At 37.5% G+C, this 20,945-nt stretch overlaps 1 long non-coding RNA gene across 1 annotated transcript in view; it reads right to left on the reverse strand.

Moving 5' to 3' along the window:
• The window catches only part of LOC139313963 (uncharacterized), a 69,849-nt gene that overhangs the window by 3,639 nt on the left and 45,265 nt on the right, over window positions 1–20,945 (reverse strand). The window contains exon 2 of the long non-coding RNA XR_011600166.1: window positions 1,149–1,253. This is a non-coding gene — a long non-coding RNA (uncharacterized lncRNA). The remainder of the gene's footprint in view (window positions 1–1,148; window positions 1,254–20,945) is intronic.

The raw sequence follows: 20,945 nt of genomic DNA on the forward strand, positions 1-20,945 counted from the left end.
CCAGCTCCGAGTTTACTGAAACTGTTCCAGTATTGTGCATCAATTCCAGTATCAAATGAACGAATTTTCAGTGTCATGGGAAATTTGTGGACTGACTAATGTAACCGACTGCTTGTATCAGTTCGAAGTGAACTTTGTATATTTTTTAATATTTCTCAATGTTGTACTGAAATTAAAGAATTATTCCTTAAACACAAAGAATTGATCAAAGCTGCTCAGTCAAATAAAAAATACACACGACAGCAAAGTAAAATGTAATTTAATATTTTACATATTATTATAATATATTTGATGTTTTGAATTTTAAGTAAAGTTTTGAAGTGATTATTTTAATACGTGTTAAAATGTTTGTAAGAAAATATATAATTTAATTGTAATTTTCTTTTTTTACTACTTAACCCCCTCCCCCCCACTTGTCCGCTATTTTTTGGAACCAGACCTGGCAACCCTAGCCACATTTCCACCTTTAGTTCAGTTAATATACATTCTTTTTTGCCTGACATGACTCTTTGTTTCTTTTTATCCTCCTTGCAAAGTGGAGAGATTGCTTAAACAAGCGTTATCTTCCTTTTTTTCCTCTGCAGTGCAGAAAATGCTAATTGTAAGTTAACAAGCTCAATTTTATGATCTTAATTAGTTGATTAGAACTCTCAAAACAGGAGCTGGTGAATGGATCAGTTCCTTAGAACTCATATCTGAGTCAGAGAGAGGACTAGGATCACCCACAAACTTTGGTCCCTACAGAGCCTCCCCACAAAAAGATCATAAAATGCCAGTCTCCAAATACAAACATTGATTCTTTTCTTGCTAATTATCCCAGCACTAGGATAAGCATTCCAGGTAGCTGGGAGTGGGAGGGGGGAGAACTATAATTTCCCCCTTTGACCAAGATTCCTCATGAGTTGACTTCAAAAAACTTTCCTTGTCATTTGGCTTATTTTACTGTTTGACTCATATCCCTCTTCTGCTGTAAAGAAAGGAAAGCTGAAGTAAAATCGTAAAAACTGTTGCAGTCAAATAATTTTCACAAAGCAACTTTGCTTAACAACAAATTTGTCAGTCCCCATTACAGTTGCTAAATGGGGACTACCAGTAAAGTTTGGCATTGTTTCAGGTAGTGCATGCGTGTTTCATATTTTTTCACTTACCTCTCTAAAAATTGCATTCCTTGATACTGTCTTCAATTTGTTTCAACCTTCCTTCTTCTAGATTACTGATTACAATGGTAAATTAGAGAGATTCCACTATCAAATCTGCAAGATAAATCAGTACGTAATCAAATATGCAGGCTTTTACAATTTTTCCAAATATGTAGGATGGGTAATATACAGCTCTTGGCTGCACCATATTTCTATGCAAATAAGAGTTAATTAACTGTGAATTTCTGAAAAACTGTGTCATTGAACTATAAATCAATAATGTTGTTATAAATTACAAAGATAGTACATTGAACCTCTCTCTTTACCCTGCCTAACATCATCTATATTGACATTTTCTGTCAATAAATAATAATGTCACATCTAATAGGTCATGCAGTTGATTTAATTCTGGCTTGGTGTAAAACTATGTTGTTCTACCAAATATAACAGAGAAGGAAAGATGTATATTAATTATAGATATGTACTTTTGTGTTGATAAAATAATTAGTCATCACAAGTTTTGAAATGGTGCTTACAATAGGAAGTAGAAGCATAGCTCCAGGCTTGTTTCAAAATGTTGGGTTCAAATACACATAACATGAAAATGTAGCTTTTTCATAGAGTCCATATATTTTATATTTTATTTTACAATAAAATATATGTTCCTTTATCATTTATCACAGTCATTCTCTTTCTAGCTAACCGTCTTCACAGGTTTGTTGTATGGAAAATAGGAAGAGAGAGGAGTGCTGGTTATGTTCTCTGCCTTGAGTTATTTATAAAAATGACAGACAGACTGACAGACAGACAGATACAGATAGACAGATAGATAGAATATTTTAAGTGAAAATACACTCATATTTTCCAGAGTTTTATAAAAAAAAAAGTCAATCAAAGTTCTGGGTAACTTTTTAGCTGTTGCCTTTCCCAAAACATTGTTCATCAGTGACCATTAGTCCTACATTAAAGAGAATCCTCTGTTTCATGAGGATAAGGTATCATGAGGCTAACATGTCAGGCCATTCCTTAAGTTCATAGTTGACCAAGGATTTGAAAAGTATGAGCTGCTTCCTTCAACAAGCCAACCTGTGGGATCTCATGGCTTGTTCATCAGACCCTAATCTTTTATCTTTGTGAAATATACACAGTATTTTCAGATATTTCCATCCTTTCTTTGGATGCAAAGCTATGAAAGAAACATCAGCACATGCCTTTTTGAAAGAATAATGAAGAGCTGTTCAGAATTTACCAAAGCATTTATCATTTTCTGAAGTGTAGAGACTCTTGGGGAAAGCCACAATATTAGTGTGCCTGAGTGCTGTCACGGGCAAGCTCCAGAAAAATACCTATTATACAATAATGAGATCTGCACTTACTTTTACCAGCTGCAGGATAATAAGATATCTCTTTTATCTTTCAATAAATGTCATTTCCTACTTAACAAGTCATGGTGGAATGGCAAAAAATGAGGCTTCATTTGGGGGAAATTAAGATCCGACAATAACTTTACCATGGAAACTTTTAGAAAATATCAATTGCTGGTTTACAGTATACATTAGGCCATATTTTTTTTTTGGATTCTGTAGTTACTTTACACTCAACAAGGAGCCTTATTCCAAATGAAAGATTTTTTTGCGTGTCTTTTTCATGTTCCAGAGAAAAAAGATGCAAAAAATGAAAGTAATGTGGGGGGAAAAAGGCCTGAGCTAAAATCAGAACTGTGCCTTTATTACACCACTTTCCATGTTCTTTGCTAAATTTGATTAAGCATAGTCAAGAAGAAAGGAAAATGAGCATTGGGAGATTGAAAAATGACTTTCATGAAAGGGGATCTTGGTGAAACAGAAATGAGCAGTTATTTAGGAAAACAATGTCTGACAATGAAAACAAGGAATGTCAGGTAAAGAGATACAGTAACTGAACTGAACAACAGAATTTGTGAAACAGAATTCAAAAAGGCTGTTCTCAAAGCTGAAAACTTTATTGATAGAGACTGCAAAGTTAAGGGGGAAGAATTATCTACAATTAACTACAGTTACAATAGTTGATTTGTAACTGCTCCACTTTTGAAGGGTCCTGAGTATCGACATCCTGTTTTGTTTCTATTTTTGACATCCTAAGACTCTCTTTGTCTTTTTGATGTCTTGGGTGTTCTTTTATATCCAGAAAGACAAATGCAAATTTACAACTTTTATTAAAATAAAAACTAAGAGCTCCACTCAGGCATTCACACACATATGAATGCCAAGCAGAATTCTTTCTAACCATTCTAAAGATGTAAAAAAGATGTGGAGACTCTAGAAAGAGTGCAGAGAAGAGCAACAAAGATGATTAGGGGACTGGAGGCTAAAACACATGAAGAATGGTTGCAGGAACTGGGTATGTCTAGTTTAATGAAGAGAAGGACTAGGGGAGACATGATAGCAGTGTTCCAATATATCAGGGGCTGCCACAAAGAAGAGGGAGTCAACCTATTCTCCAAAGCACCTGAGGGCAGGACAAGAAGCAAAGATTGGAAAATAATCAAGGAGAGAAGCAACTTAGAACTAAGGAGAAATTTCCTGACAATTAGAACAATTAATCAGTGGAACAACTTGCCTCCAAAAGTTGTGAATGCTCCAACACTGGAAGTTTTTAAGATGATGTTGGATCAGGGGTGGGTTCTACTTACCTTTACTACTGGTTCACATCGCGCCCCCCACATGTGCTCTTCTGCGCATGTGCAGATCAACTTTGATGACGTCCGGGTCAGTGGGCAGAGCTTCCCACCGGTTTTACTATCGGTTCTTATGAACCAGTCCGAACCAGGGGCAACCCACCACTGTGTTGCATAACCATTTGTCTAAAGTGGTGTAGAGTTTCCTGCCTAAGCAGGGAGTTGGACTAGAAACCTCCAAGGCAGGGGTGAAATCCACCAGGTTCTGACAGGTTCTGGAGAGCCAGTAGCAGAAATTTCTAGTAGTTCAGAGAACCAGCAAATACCACCTCTGGCTGGCCCCAGAGTGGGGTGGGAATGGAGATTTTGCAATATCCTTCCCCCAGGAGTGGGGTAGGAATGGAGATTTTGCAGTATCCTTCTCCTGCCACGCCCAACAAGCCATGCTCACCAAGCCACACCACACCATGCCTACCAAGCCACGCCCACAGAACCGGTAGTAAAAAAAATTGGATTTCACCACTGCTCCAAGGTCCCTTCCAACTCTGTTATTCTATTCTATTTTATTATTGTTCATTTCTGATATTTCTCTTTCCAATGTGAGTAGAGACTTTTCTTTGAGAATTGTATAGAATGTGGGGATTGGATATTTTGCCTCTGAGCTTAGAATTCTCTCTGTGTGTCTCTGATTTAGAAGACAGAAGCCAAAAATGTGGCTGGAACATTCAAACATCATAGGATTATAACCTTAATATCTGATGTAGTTTAAGAATAATTTATTTAAATATTCAGAAATTCATTTGGTATTGTTTACAGAATACATAAATATATAGCTTAGATTTGCATCCATTTTTATACAGAATATTGTTTTACGGTTTATTTAATGTGCCTTTTCATAACCCAGAGTCTTTAGGTCTTAAAGAATTTTTAAAATTCTCACCCTGCTGTCAGTTATACTTTTAATTTACATTTACTTTAATGCATTCTAAAGTTGACATTTTCTTTTGCTGTATTTATAAAATACATATTCATATTTTATGAGTTTAGCTTATATTTATGAAAAACTCAAAGGATTCCGACTAGTAGACATCCTAAAATGCAAGAAATAAGTATGATTTTTTTCAGAAACATAAAAGAATGTCTAAAATAATACTAAATATAAAAACAAAAAAGCCATAATGATTGCATTTTACATCATTAAAATTTGTAGCATTCCAATAAAAGCTGCCATCAGTGTCATACGCATTGTTTTAAACAATTTTGTGCTAGTCGTATCATTTGAAAGCAATTTCACTAACCATCTCATTTATTTAATCTGTATCAGCTACATTCAAAAAGCAGAGAATGCTTATTAATTTAATGGTCATTGACCTACAGCAATCAAAATATTTATTCCACTATTAAAAGTAACTTCTTGTTTAATAGGATTGAATTACTGCCCCTTCGGTCAATTGTCTGAAAAAAAAAAAAAGAGGATCCAAGGTCAAATTTTAAAAACTGAGAAAAAGTTTCTGTCTTAAAAATCAACAATGCAAACATTCTGCTTTATGTGGACAACATGGCATTGATTGAGGTAGTAATGGGAGGACTTCTATGCAGGTTTAGCTCATACTGTGCATTCAACTATCTAAACATCAATAAATCCACACCCAAGATTGTTTTTTTTTTTGTTGTTGTTTTTTTTGGTGGGAAGAGGCAGACCAGGTGTAACTGGAGCATGGATAGGGAACAAACAGATCAGGTTAAGTTATATCTATGTTTAGGAACTGTTTTTACAGAAACAAGTTCTAGGGTCCCACATGTTAAGAGTTGTTCTTTAAAGGCTACAGCCTGTGCCAAGGCCATAAGGATGGCTCCTTTAAGAGCTGCCAAGAAGAATCACAACCAAACCAAGTAACTTTTTCCTGCTTTGTAGCTGCATATTCTATACTTCTAATTCTGTGGCTATCGAGTCTTACTTAGACTCTTTTTTAAATAGCATTTTCACCCTTATGGCTCTTCATATAGGCAGCTAGATATTCAGACTGGATTTGGCATTTTTATCCACCTATCGAATCCTTCCCAAGGACTTGGGATAGGCAGATGTGGATCAGGGGTGGGTTCTAAAATTTTTTACTACTGGTTCTGTGAGTATGGCTTGGTGTGGGGGTAATGTGACTGGGTGGGCATGGCCAACTTTTTTTTTTTTTTACTTTTAAAAGCATTAGTAAAAAAAAATAGTAAAAAAAATGCTTTTAGAAGCCTCTGATGATCAGGCAACTCAGCTGGGATTGCCAGAGGCTTTTAAAGGCATTTTTTTCCCTACAGCCTCTTCAGCCAAAGGGGTTGTAGAAACAATGCTTTTAAAAGTAAAAAAAAAAAAAAAAAAGCCTCTGATGAGGTGGGCGGGGTAAGCGAGTGGCGACCGGGCCGGGGACTGGTTTGGGGGCGTGGCCAGCCAATGTTATTACCAGTTCTCCGAACTACTAGAAATTTTTACTACCGGTTCTTGTGAACCGGTGCGAACTGGGAGCAACCTACCACTGATATGGATGCTTGATGGTGTTTGAGGTATTACTGCAGGATGTAAGCTGCTGTGAGTAATGCTGCATTTTGCAATTGACTGATGGTGAATTTGTTTATGCCAATGGTGTTCCAGTGGTGTGCCTGTTGGTTTGAGATTGCACCAATAGGCACTCATTACTATAACTACTACCTTTGCTTTCTTTTGATATAGTCATTCTGTTTCTATTTGCAGGTTTTTGTATTAAAATTAATTATTATGCTTTTATTATTGTACTTTTCCCCAAGATAGAGATCACTTTCATATTTCATTTCATAAAAATATAAAATATAAGGCTTGGGATACATTTTGGAAATCCTCCAATTTACGTATTGCTTAGTGAAGGAATCTAGTACTACAGCATACCTAATAGATAGTTATCCAAGCTTAGTCCAGGAAAGGAAAATTCACTACGTCTCAAGATACTCTGCTTCATTACTTTTGAATGATTATATAATTTCACAATACATTTTAATTATTAATTTTAATAATATAATTCAAAAATGGTTTTGAAAAATTATTATAAATTCTTTATGTTAGGATTATTATTCCCAATGTCCAACCAAGGTCTATTTTCTCATAGTTTAAAACCTGTGTTTCCTGTTCTGCCTTCTGTACCAACTCTTCTTCTTCTTCTTTTTTTTTTTTTTTTTGGTTTGATTTATATGCCGCCCTTCCCTGGAGACTCAGGGTGGCTTACATTGCGTTAAGCAATAGCCTTCATACTTTTATATATTTATACAAAGTCAGCTTATTGCCCCCACAGTCTGGGTCCTCATTTCACCTACCTTTGAAAGGATGGAAGGCTGAGTCAACCTTGAGCCTGGTGAGATTTGACTTGCAGTAATTGCAGGCAGCTGATGTTAATAACAGTGCTTTAGTCTGCTGTGCTACCAGAACTCTGAACAATTCTGTCCTTCTTATGTATAACATTCTTCAATTATTTGAATATAGCTGCCATGTTTTCTTGGAATTGTGTCTACTTTAGGCTAAATATACTCAATGCTACCATTATTACTACTATTTTTTTCTTTCACAGCTTATTTCTTGGCTGTATCCATGATTGCTAAGCTCTAGACATAATGACTTTTGATCTTGATATTATAATTGACACAGCCCTGGATTGCATTGCGTTGCATTGCATTGTGTTGCATTCCTTTTGTTTTGCTTTCCTTTTCACAGCTACATCAAACTGTTGGTTGAGTTCTCATTTAACTTTGGATTCACCAAGACAGGTATTATTTTTTTTTTATATTCCTAGAATGGTACCCTTCAAAACATACTCATATCTCCCAGCCATAAAAGCACTGCCCTCCTAAAAAATATACTAAACAGATGAATTACAGATAGAGGAGAATCAATAGACAATCATTTGATCTGAGTGAAAAAAATCATATTTTAATAATTGTCTTTTCTTGGAATAATGTCGGCCTTATTTTTCAATTGTACTATATTTCTTTATTTAACACTAAAGAAAAAGATTTCATATGTTTGAAGCTGTAAAGGTAAACACTAGATACTGAAATCAAATGTGTCTAATCCTAAATATCCATGCCTACTCAGGAGTATGTGCTCTTTTGTTCAGGAAGAGCCACTATCATGCATGTAAGCAGAAGATTAAGGTCCAAGTTGTCATTTTTTCCAAAAGCTTTCCTAATTAAACTAACTGAAAGAAAATGTGAATTTGAAAATTTGAAAAATGCACGTGTTACATCATTGACCATAAATCAAAGAATATCAATAGTTGGTGAAGTCTGAATAAAATAAACCTTGTATTAAAGACAAGATTTATAATTATTTTGCAATGTCAGTTTAAGAAGATTTGCTTAGAAGTCAGCTTCATTCTGTTCAATGGGGCATTCACCAAGATAAAATGTGCATGAAACTGTAACCTTGATTCCATGAGACAAACAGCCTTAATCCACCGTTGCAATTCTTTAGCCATGCTTCAAGAAACGATACTCCATATTAGAGTTAAAATGGCAAGCTCCAATTGCTTTGGTACAGCTAAAATGTTCTCCTCATTTACTACTCTTGCTCTAAAGAGATTGGATTTTAAAATTAATTTCCATGAAATGGGCAGCGGGAGGGAGGGAGTAGCTGCTAAAGACAACTTTTGTGATAGGTGTAACTCTTTATCAGTGTAAGTGCCTATGGTTGTAAGATCGTTATGCAGTAACTCAGCATTGATAGTAAGGCTTGCAATATGTTTACAGAATTATATTCGGTGTGACTATTCAATTGATCAAATCCAGCCTTCACAAAAGTAAAAGATATATTTTTATGTTATAAAACAATAAAACAACAATTCACTTCCCAGATCTTCTTTTTTGGTTGTTACTTCTGTACAATTTTTTTTTCATTTCCATCAATGAGAGACATGACTTTTTCTGATTGCTGTGGCCCATGTGATTTACTCTGAAGTATTTTCTGATCTTTACATGACAGCCAAGCAGTTGGCAAAATTTAAAATAAAGCATCTACAAAAGCTGAACATGAAGGGAAGAACAATGCTTGGGTTATGGATGAAATTAAATTTCCATTTCTGTGACAAATATCTGGACATATGGACTCTCGTAAACTTTAAGCAGCAGCTTCAGCTGTATCTCTGGGTGCAGCTGAAAAGCCTGACAAATGAAAAATAGCACTGCATCTCACAATTGCAAGGTCACCAGTAATTGATAGTTTGAATACATTTACATATATTATTTCCCAGCTTCTGAGTGAGAAGGAAAAGAAGGTGATCGTATGTAGAGTAAAGAGGTAAAACAACAAAAATGGATGAGGTGATGATATGCTCAACTTATTGTAGCAAGATGTAGTATGTAAGAATGATTCCCTGATGCCCAGGATAGAATAGAATATAGAATAGAATAGAATAGAATAGAATAGAATAGAATAGAATAGAATAGAATAGAATTCTTTATTGGCCAAGTGTGATTGACACACAAGGAAGTTGTCTTCGGTGCATAAGCTCTCATTGTACATAAAAGCTGTAAGTGATAAATCATGATCATAGTCATCATAAAAATACATTCATCATAAATAGTAAGATACAACACTTAGTGATAGAATCAACATTAATCGTATTAGGAAACTAAATAAAACAATACAAAATGTAAAGATATAAGTAACAAAGTTATAGTCATAAGTAGAAAAGGAGATAGGTAATAGGAAAGATGAGAAGAATAATTAGGACCAGGGGTGAAATGCTCCCGGTTCGGACCAGCTCGGGCAAGTAGGTAGCGATGGCAGCGGGCAGTTCGGAGAACCGGTAGCAAAAATCCCTGCCCCCCGCCCCCCCATGCCCATCTGAGCCGCGATCATCAGAGCCTTTTTTTTCTTTTAAATGGCTCTGACAAGCCAAGCTTTGATGATCCCAGCTGAGTTGCCTGCTAACCGGTAGCAAAAATCCCACCGTCACCCCCAGCTTCCAGCTTGCTGTAATCCCTGCAATCCATTGCATCAGCAAGCAACTGAAACTCCCTGCCTGCAATCAAGCTCATCGGTGAGCAGCTCTATCTGCCTGCCTGCCTTCCTTGTACCTTCTATTGCAGGGGTCTCCAACCTTGGCAACTTTAAGACTTGTGGACTTCAACTCACAGAATTCCTGGCTGAGGAATTCTGGGAGTTGAAGTCCACAAGTCTTAAAGTTGCTAAGGTTGGAGACCCCTGTTCTATTGGGTAAGTTTTTTCCCCCTTTGGGAGCTTTAAAAAAAATAGTTAATTGGGGTTTTTTTTAGTTGTTCTTTTTTTAGACCTAGCCATTTAAAGTTTAGAAAGTTTTAAATTTAGCTGCTTTTATATAAAAATAAATTAAAATAAAATAATATTTGTGCAGCTTTCTGAGATTTAGTGTGTTTCTGTAGTGTTTCACTCTAACTACACAAACTTCACAAAGCTGTATGTGGAATTTTGTGTGTGTAAAGTGTGAAAGTTGGTTTTTTTGGGCTTTTTGTGGCTGTGTGAGGTTCCTGCTTGTTACAGGGGCCATTTTGGGTCTAGCACAGCTGCTTTTACATTGTGGGTGAGCCAGTTGTGTTGTGTTGTGTTTTGTAGGTTAAAAAAGGGCAAAGAAGTGACATTGACTTGGCCACGCCCACCTGACCAACAATCCATGCCCATCCAGTCACCTTACCACCAAGCTCCGCCCACTAATTAACCCACGCCCACAGAACCGGTAACAAAAAATTTTAGATTTCACCCCTGATTAGGACCCAGATTGTTGGCGGCAATATGCTGATTCTGTAAATCGCTTAGAGAGGGCTGTAAAAGCACTGTGAAGCGGTATATAAGTCTAAGTGCTATTGCTATCAATAGTCTTACTCAGAGGTCTTCAAACTTGGCAGCTTTAAGACTTGTGGACTTCAACTCCCAGAATTCTTAAAGCTGCCAAGTTTGAGGACCCCTGGTCTTACTAAATAGTTTGACAGTGAAAGGAAAAGATACCGAGCTTGTATCTTCTTCACTTTGCAAATAATTTCCCCCTTTTTTGGCATTTTTCCCAAGCGCGCGGTGTAGCCATTCAGCCAATTTCTAAGAGACTAGCTATAAACTTTCTTACAGTTTAGTTTCAAGTTGTGCAATATAATTCCCAGTGTCAACAGCCTCTCTAATCAAACCATTTGCATCAAAGCCAAGGGATGTTGAATAAGGCAGAGCTGGGTAACTATGGGCCCTGTATGACGTGTGGATTTCAACTCGAAGCATTCCTGAGGCGGCATGCAGGTTCAGGAATTCTGGAAGTTAGTCCACAGGTCGTAAAGGAGCCATAGCTGCCCACTCTTGGAATAAGGCAACCAAAATATTTTTACGCTCTTTCTTTGTCCTTTCAGAGTAAGCAATTAGTATTTCTTCCATACTTATTTACAATGATAAGGAACCTGACAGAGCTCTGTTTCAACCATATAATGGGTAAATGCTCACCATCAGGATAGGTATAGCAGTGAATGGGAAGGGGGAGGGAAAAAATATAGCTTTATGTATTAATACACTCCAACTTGGTCCATACTTTCCAAAAGACAAAGTAAAACCCAATGTGCAATTTTCCTTTCAGGCTCTGCGGTTCTCTGAATTTTGCAAGGCAGTTCTCCGATTGAGTAATGAGTGCACACATTAGGGGAAATTGTCTACAAAAATGTATGCACTGGGAAAATTGTTTTCACAAAAAACGTGCATCAGGATTAATAGATGCCAAAATAGGTTAATGGTCTGCTGCTGAATGCCCAATCAGTAAATGGCACAGCAACAGCCAGCTTAGTCTGGGCCTTAGAAATGTAGGTTAGAAATGTCTCTGGGTGAGACAAGTAAATCGCTCCTCCCTAGCACCTGCCTACATTTGTAAGAATTTATCAGCTTCAGAAAAAGTCTTCTTTTTTTACTCCATGGTATGACTGTAAGAGATGATCTTTCCACTGGTAAGCAAACTGTTTTACTCATGTCCCAGTCTTGCTGCTAACCAGATAGATTGTTCATTTATTTTATTTTTAATTGTATCTTCCATTTGCCCTTTTTAATTTTCCCCTTTGATGTTGTTCATTTATTAAATAAATGTGTAGAAAAAAACATATATTTGGACATGTTACTCAAAGCTTCACAAACAGATGAAAAAAGAAATACATATGTTCTTCAGAAAAAAGAAAAAAACAAACATTGAGAGCCAGATTGATCTAGTCTAGTGGTTAACGCACCAGGCTAGAAACTTGGAGGTAGTAAATTCTAGTTCCACCTTAAGCATGAAAGCCTAAGGGTTGATTTTGTGGGGAAAACAGCAAGAAGGAATATTAGATATGTTCACTGCCTTCTGTTCTTTATAAAATAATGGCAGTCTCAGTAGTTCCGTGCAAGACGCAATCAAAACACAGCAAACACAGTTCAGCTCTTTGCAAAATGCTGGTTTATTCACGTCGGCTTCCAGACACATGCTGTGTTTCGCAAAAATGAACGAAATCAGCACTATGGATCCCTGATGGTGAGCGTTTAAATAGCCCACCCATTCATTACCTCCATTTCCTCCTTAATACCACACCCTTGTTATTAGTACCACACCCTCCCTCATCAGCATATCGGGCATCAGTGTGCTCTGGAGCGTTCTTCCGCAGCAACGTTCATGAACCGCTCTACACCTGTCGCACACGACACCTCCACCCCACACCCCGCACACGACCGCCTGCACCCAGTGCCACCATCACCCATGTGTATGTATATCTTATGTATGTTCCTTGCTGCTGTCATCGCGCAGTAGCGTTGTCGAGCGTGCTGCAAGGCTCGACTGGCAGGGTTAAAAAAAAAATCTTTAGGAACCCCTTACTAGATAATTTATCCATCCCAACTAAAATTGCTTGATTGCTTCTGAGAGATAGCCCAAATGCATATACAGGTCTTTAGACCAGAAAGCCGGCTAGGTAGGTACAGGGAGCCAATTTTAGGATCAGGGAAAGCCAAATCTTTAATTTCTGTACACAAGCAGAAGAGGACACCTCTAGATTTCACAGCTAAGGAGCGCACCAGAAATCAGGATCAGTTATTTTTATACAATTTACTCCAAGAAACAAAAGAAAATTGCTGATTGGTTACAAAGTTATACAATAGTTACACATGGGCACAAAGCAAAGCCACCCCCATTATACTCTATTAATTAGTTAATCGTTAATCATATTTATTACCATAAAAATTGACTACCCTACCCTTTTTGTTTTTACTATGCTAGTGATAAACTTTCCTCATCTCTGGATCCTTGTCTGGATGCCATTGCTAACCATTGCTTAAGATAAATTTCACATCACCTTCCTTGATTCCAGTAACAGGTGTGCTTGCAATTAGCTGAGTGTCAAAGCTGCAACCTGTTAATTAATCTATATAGACGATATTTGTGATCAAGCCTATGGAGTGTTTGTGGTCGACCCCCTCTAAATCTCGCTGGCAGGTGTTAAATAAATCCTATTATGGCAAGCAAAGGCACAACTAATAATTTTGGCTAAAGTTAATCCATAGCTTACAAAAGTCTCTAATTACTTATTAATAAGTTAATAAAAATTAGGCAAATTTCCACTTTTTCTATAAATGAACAGTGATGTTTGCTTACAAACTGTTGCTATGGCCCCAGGAATAAAACTGAGGAAAGTTCATTCAAAGATGACTCTACAACCATGCCCCAAGAGCAATCTAAAGTTGCTCTTGAGGCATATACATGTCATATTCAAAGTGCCCACAAAGAGCATTAAAAAGTGTAAAAATTTGATTGTACTTACTTTAAAGAGATGAGGCTGCAACTCCATCCTTTTCCTCACCTGGAGAACTGCCAATGACTTTCCAATGAGATACCCAAATCATAGAAATGGACAGGTTTGGGACATTATGGTCATTTAAGGGAAGTTTCAAGAGCTTTAAGGATAAAAATGAGAATACCTGACATCTGAGAGGCAGACTGCTCTTCAGCCCAACTTATAACACTCTGAAGCAGCCCAAAATATGACTGAATCTCAACAGCAAATTCAGAGCTTTTGGGAGAGAAGGTGAAAGAAGTGCAATTTGCTTTCCATAAATCTACATCTTATTTATGCTTTTAAAAAAAAGAAGAAAAAAAGAAAGAAAATGAACTGCTGAAATTTAGATGCAATATTTTAGGGTGCTTTACTACTACCTTTACTACCTTTTCGCAACAGGATCATCCACTTGCTTCACTTGCACGTGTGCCATGCTTCTGCGCATATGCAAATCGTCTATGATGACATCTGGATGGGTGGGTGGAGCCTCCCGCCAATTTTACTACCAGTTCGCAAGATCCGAACCGAACTGGGGGCAACCCACCACTGGTGCTGGAGGCATGTAAACAGAGGTGGTATTCAGCTGGTTCGTACCAGCTCAAGCGAACCAGTAGCGGAGATCGCGGATCGCGCACCCACCTGCTCCGGCTCTAAGCCGTCCTATTTAGGCACATTTTCAAGGACGGCGCATGCACGGAAGACACATGAGTGAGCAAAGCATATGCACAAAAGGCCGGGTGCATGCACGGAAGGTGCACATGGGGGGGGCGAACCTTTGGTAAGAATATTGGAAACCCACCGCTACATGTAAATGGGTGTTCATCCCTGATTTCAATGATCAGTTGTTTGAAAGCTGTTGGATACAAGAATCTCCACTTAGACAGTTTTTAGTTTAGCAGAAAGGATCTGGAGATTAACTCTGGACACTGATGGATGTCAGCCTGTCTTTTTCAGGCAAACAAAATATTTAAATTTCAGCTTCTCCAATAATTTCTCAGTTCTTTTAAAATAAAATTTTAAAAAAGTCAGCCAAGCTGAATTTCTAATAAAGTATATCAGCAAAAGGCAATTTTGCTGTCACTCCAATTATGGGGTCTCAATGTTGCTTCATGGTGCTAGATAAGGGAGGGAATAAAAAATCATACTAAATCTTATTTAAATTAGGATTAAGCCAAAATGGAGAAGAACATACAGGTAGTCCTTACTTACAACAGTTCATTTAGTGATTGGTCAAAGTTACAACAGCACTGAAAAGTTATTAATGACCATTTTTCATGCTTACGACCTTTGTAGCATCCCCATAATCAAATGCTGTTAAGGAATTCACAGAGCAACTCTTGAGTAGCAAGGGTGTGCACATGAAAGCGATTGAGAGTAGTTACGAAATAATACAGCCAATACAGAGATACACTGAATTGTGTTTACTTTCAGGAAATAGTAATAAGGCACAGTCCAATAAATAGTCCAGGTCATACACAGATAAAGCAGTAGACAGTTAAACAATAGTCCAGGGATAATCCAATACAAAGTCTTCTTACCAGTCGTTGTAGTCATACATATTAACAGTTGCAAACAGTAGCAAACACAGCAAAAAGCAGTAAATAGCACACAGCAAACAGCAAAGAGGATCAAAGAGCAGTAAAGAGAAACAAATCATGTTTCTAGCTCCCTCTTAAGGACATTGGCTACAGAGCTAACCAATCAGGACACAGTATGATGCAATACAGCAATACAGCAGTCTTAAAGCTATATTGATGGTTTATATATTACCAACCCAACAAGATAGGTAATAATCATTTCCTAACATATGCTTAAAATTCAGATGCTTAGCAACTGGTTCACTTAACAAATGTGGCAAGAAAAGTCATACAATGGACAAAATTTCACTTAATAAATATTTCATTTAACAACAGAAATTTGGGGCTCAGTTGTGTTTCTTGGTTAAGGACTACCTGCATAAACCAGGTTTACCTTACCATTCATGACAGTATTTCCATTAATTCAGATACTGCAGTGTATTATTTGTTCCCACTCTGCCTCTTTCTATGGGAAAAGCACCCAGGCTCCTGACTAGATGTGAAGCAGAATTAAAAACAAAGACAGTCTTAATATGAGCAAAGGCTCATGTTTCTGAGCCCATCTTAAACAACTATTTTAATGCTAAAAGCCTTAGTCAGACTGCCTTCACTAATATCAACCTGCCCTTCAGTTCAGTCGAATTCTTCTCCTTGCAAACAAGCTGTGGAGAATAATGTTGATCTAAGGTTAGATCTATTTGAGTAGTGTCTTTTGATGATGGCTAGAATCTAGATCTTTTCATGTGGCAGCACTTGGGGGAGGGGGGGCAGAAACTTAACATTTCTCTTAATGATTTATCTTTTTTTTTAGAATAGAATTCTTTGTTTATTGAAAAAGTTTTACAAATACAAATTTTTCCCCCTCCCCCCTTTCCCCCCTAGCCCTCCCTTACCCTCCCCTCCCCCCATGGCTTCCCCAGGGTGAAATCCAAATCCAAACCATATTATATAATACTTTACCGCCCATCTAGTTTACCCCCTGTGTGGTAAACATTTCTTCCTGACATTCTAGTATACTATCCCCTATACTTCCTAGTTTAGTATTTATTCTGCACATAATCTATCCATGTCCTCCACCCCCTTACATAAATCTCTTGTGTCCGGTCTTTTATATATGCTGATAACTTCACCATTTCTGCAAAATTGGCCACCTTCAGAGTTCATTCTTCAATAATAAACATAAGATCCCTTTTCCAGTATTGAACAATCAGTAACCTAGCCTATCACCATATACCATATCAATTTTGTTTCTCCCACTTTCCCGCAGGTCCGCCATATATAATAATTTATAAAATCTAAACAATCACATCAAGTCCTTCTTCCAACAGTGTATTTAGTGTCTTTAGTTGTCATTTGCCCCCATCATTGAAGAGTACTTTTATATATAACCCCCCCCCGCAAAGTGACTTTATATTTATATTCCATATGATATCTTCTGTAAAGTCTTTCATCTAGATTATTAGTTCCATCGAGCATGTTAGGGTAACAACCAGATCACCTGCAAATGCCCTTGTTCCGTAGTCCTCTTGCCTCATGATTATTCCCTTCAACGTACACATAATCCATCTTTCTTAAAATCTATAATAGAAAGTTCCAATTCACTCAATTATAGGCCTTCTCCACATCCTAGAACACCAGCACTGCAGGGATCTGTTTATTCTTCTCAAGATAGTCCTATAAATCTATAATTTGCCTCACATTGTCTTTCATATATCTACCTTCTATAAATCCTGCTTAAACATAAATCAAATCTTGGATAACTGGCATTGTTCTGTTGGCTAATAACTTTACAAAAAATTTTAATCCATATTCAAAAGAAATATTGGTCTAAAATTTTCTAGTTTTATAGAACCTGCTTCTTTTCTTGCCTTGTGCTGGTTTAAACCTCTGCTGTTGTTGTTTTTCTGGAATTTGTTTGCATGCTGTTCGAGTTATATGCTGATCTTTAACTTTGTAGGACATCAGATCAAGATCCAAAGCCACTTCTCTTGTATTTTTAGGTGGTCCACCTATAACCTTTAAAGGATGATCCGAGAACGGGTCATCCAAAAAGCCCCCTGTAGTTCCTTGTATTTCCATTGGCTCCATCTCCATCAGCTTCCACTGGGCTTCCATCTCTTGTTCAATTTGCTTTTCTTTATCTCCCTCCTGTATTCCTGACGCTGAAAATATACATGGAGATGTTGGGCCAATTTGAAAAACATTGCGATAAAATTCTTCCGCTTTCTCAGCAGTATTTAATCGGTATCTTTCTCCTTGATACGTCAATCTTATGCCAACTGGAATATCCCATCTGTATGGAATTTGTTGTTTCTTTAGTTCAGTCACAAAAATCCAAAATCTTTTCTGTCTTTTAGCATCTTAGGCGGCAGCTCTTTATAAATCCCAATCTGCTTTCCCTCCACTTGTAGGTAGAAACAAAAGACTTTTGCAAGATGTCACTTCTTATTCTTTTATCTGTAAAGTATATCACTACATCTTTGTCTTGCTACCCAAGAATTCATTCTGTAAATCTTGTCAATTTTGGACAAAACCTCTTCAGGGCTAACCTTTAACATCACAGCCAAAGCATCAGCACAAATCCTTCTCAAATCTCTGTTGTTTTCCTTTATCCCCCTCAGTCTTACAGCAAATTCCATAAATTTGAATTGCATCATTGTCACTTCATTTTCAATCTTTTGCATTTTATTATCCACATTATAGATCTTATAATCAGCTTCCTTCATTTTAGACTCTACTTCTAAATTGATTTCTTCCATTTTTTTATCAATCTGGACAATTACTTCTGAGAAGCCAGTCAGGACTGTCAAAAAAATCTCACTTCATCTTATCATACCTTTCTTGAACCACCTCCTTAATTTCCTGTTGAAATTTCTCAAACTTCTGGTCCATAAGCACATCTTGTCTCATCAGAGCCACAATAATAAATTCCTTCAAGTCTTTAAAATCAATCTCCTGACTCTGGTTCTGAGTCTGCAAGCTTAAAAACTACTCTTGTAACTTGTGAACAGGGGAACCCCCCCATACAGCTTTGTTATCTGGCTTTGAAGCCATTCTGCCACTCAGACAAACTCTTTTTAAAAAGGAAGTCTTCTCTCCCTTCTCACCAGCACAAAATCCTCTCAGAATTAATCAAGTCTCTAAGGGAGATAGAACATAAAAACAGTTTGGAAAAAAAAAAACTTTTTCCTTCTCTTCTAACCAGCGCTGTTATTTTAGATACTTTGTAGCATACTGAGACAATCAGGCAAGTCCACTTTCACTTTCAGCTTTTTTTTCTTTTCAAAGCCGGACGCCATTTTAAACTTTCACTCTTTCCTCACTCTTTCTTCATTCTTAAATTCAATCACAGGGCTATTATATATACTTGCAGTTTCAAATTCCAGATCCAGATTTCACCGTGTTTATTTTAGTAAATCCTTTGACTTTCGCTGGTTACGTTGGTCACGTTGTCTGGCTCTGCTACATGCAGAGTTCCACCGGAGCCCGGAGCCATGGCAAGCTGGATAGGGAACCTCATCCTGTTTCCTCCCCAGAAACAAAAAATAATAATCTGGGGACTTCACAGGGAGCTCTACCTGCTCTTGCCGGCTCTTCTCACATTTCCTTAAAGAAACAGAGTTTTTTGAGCTGCCTCTCAGCTGTGGAGGCAGCTCTTTACGGGCGGCGGGGCTGGCGGTCTTAAAAGACCATCTGGCGATGACGGGGGCACCAACAGGAAGCCCTCAATGATTTATCTTGATGAATGGAGAAGGGCTGGTCCACTATTCAGCTCCATGTTTTTAGTTTTTACTTAAACTGTTTTACCTTGCTATCCTGATGTCTATTGCCAGGGGGACTTTTTGTCAGGTTCGCCTGATCCGCCAGTTGTGGCTCTTTCTTGATCGGGATGCCCTGTGCACAGTCACTCATGCCCTCGTCACCTCTCGCCTGGACTACTGCAATGCTCTCTACATGGGGTTCCCCTTGAAGGGCACCTGGAGGCTGCAACTGGTCCAGAATGTGGCTGCTCGGGTAGTCACGGGAGCTACCTGGCGCTCCCATATAACACCTCTCCTGGGTGAGCTGCACTGGCTCCCAGTGGTCTTCTGGGTGTGCTTCAAGGTGTTGGTTATCACCTTTAAAGCGCTCCATGGAATAGGACCTAGTTATCTTCGAGACCGCCTGCTGCTACCGACGGCCTCCCATCGATCTGTGCACTCCCATAGAGAGGGCCTCCTTGGGGTGCCATCAGCCAAACAATGTAGGCTGGTGACTCCCAGGACTCTCTGTGGGGGCACCTACCCTTTGGAATCAGCTGCCCCCAGAGATAAGGAGAATCCAAGACCTCGGTGCCTTCTGCCATGCCCTTAAAACTTTCTTTTTCCAGCAAGCCGGGCTGGCCTAACACTTTTTAAATGTTTTAATTGGTTTGTTACTGTTTTTAATTATGGGGCCAAATTTATATATATCTTTTAATGGTATTTTAATATTTGTACTCTATGTTTTTATGTGACTGTACACCGCCCTGAGTCCTTAGGGAGAAGGGTGGTATACAAATTCAAAAATAAATAAAATAAATAAATAAATAAATTTTGAGTCACTGGTCCTCTTTATTCATTTGTTTTAACAGTTTTTAGCTGTGTTTTAGTTATATACTAAAAGTAGTTGGCAATTATATATCTAAAGAAAATACTAAAATGCTTAAACACTAAAACTGTTGCATATACCAAAGCTGTGACAACCCCCTTTTCTGGTGAAGAAAATGGAGAAATAGAATAAATAACTCAAGAACTTGTGTTATAATAAAAGTGGATAATTAAACAAAATATGACCTAATTTCCACATCACTAGGTTTTTAAAATGCACAACACTGTGTATTGTACTTGTAAAAAGTTTGTATAAATAATATATTCTTAATTTCTGCAGTCATTTCTGGAACTTTGACCTTCCCAGCTACAACAAACAATCTAGAAACTTTAATTCCTGAAGGAAAAAAAATTGTATCAGCCATTTGCAAGAACAATTTCCCATCAATATTAAAGAGGTTTTTTATTTTCTTGAATAAGATGTGCTTGATCCAAAGCTAGTGACTCTGAGAAATAAGATATGAACATTAACACCTAGAGATAGGGATATATCTGCAATATCTATGGATATTTTACTGCAAGGACTTTTAAACCTGAACTCATTATGATAGCCATGCATATGAAATAATTTTTCTGAGTAAACTAAAGAATTTACTTAGATCAGAGGCCTAATTAGACAAATGACACCTTGATTTACCAGACCTCAGTACAATGGCCTATGCATGGATAGACAAGATTTTAGGAGCAACTGATGACATTCACATGGTGATATCATCAAATGATCTAAATTACAATGAATTACATTGGTGTTCAATGGACATTCATAAGTAACAAACACCAATTTTCCACACTTAGTCCATTAAAATGAGGTTTTATTCTATTCAGTTGTCATGCTAAGTGTGATAGCTGAGTCTGCTGTGTAACCAATTAATCCTTTTAAGACCTTGGCAACTTCATATTACCAGCAATGAAACTTCAAGCTTTACAAGTATGGATAAATTGTTGCTTCACTTGGAATATATTAGTTCCTAGATATATTCCTATCTAGCTTTATTTGATTAAGTGCTATTGAGTTGGTGTTGATTCTTAGCAACCACATAGATATTCCTCAGGACTAGCTCTATTTAGACACTGCATTTAAAAAGTGGAAAATATAGATGTAAGACCACCAACATGCAGAGATTAATGCTTTAGGCAC

This window comes from Pituophis catenifer, unplaced genomic scaffold (genome assembly GCF_029215685.1).
Source record: "Pituophis catenifer annectens isolate HBS135680 unplaced genomic scaffold, rPitCat1.0.hap2 SCAF_3, whole genome shotgun sequence".
Lineage (NCBI taxonomy): Eukaryota > Metazoa > Chordata > Lepidosauria > Squamata > Colubridae > Pituophis > Pituophis catenifer.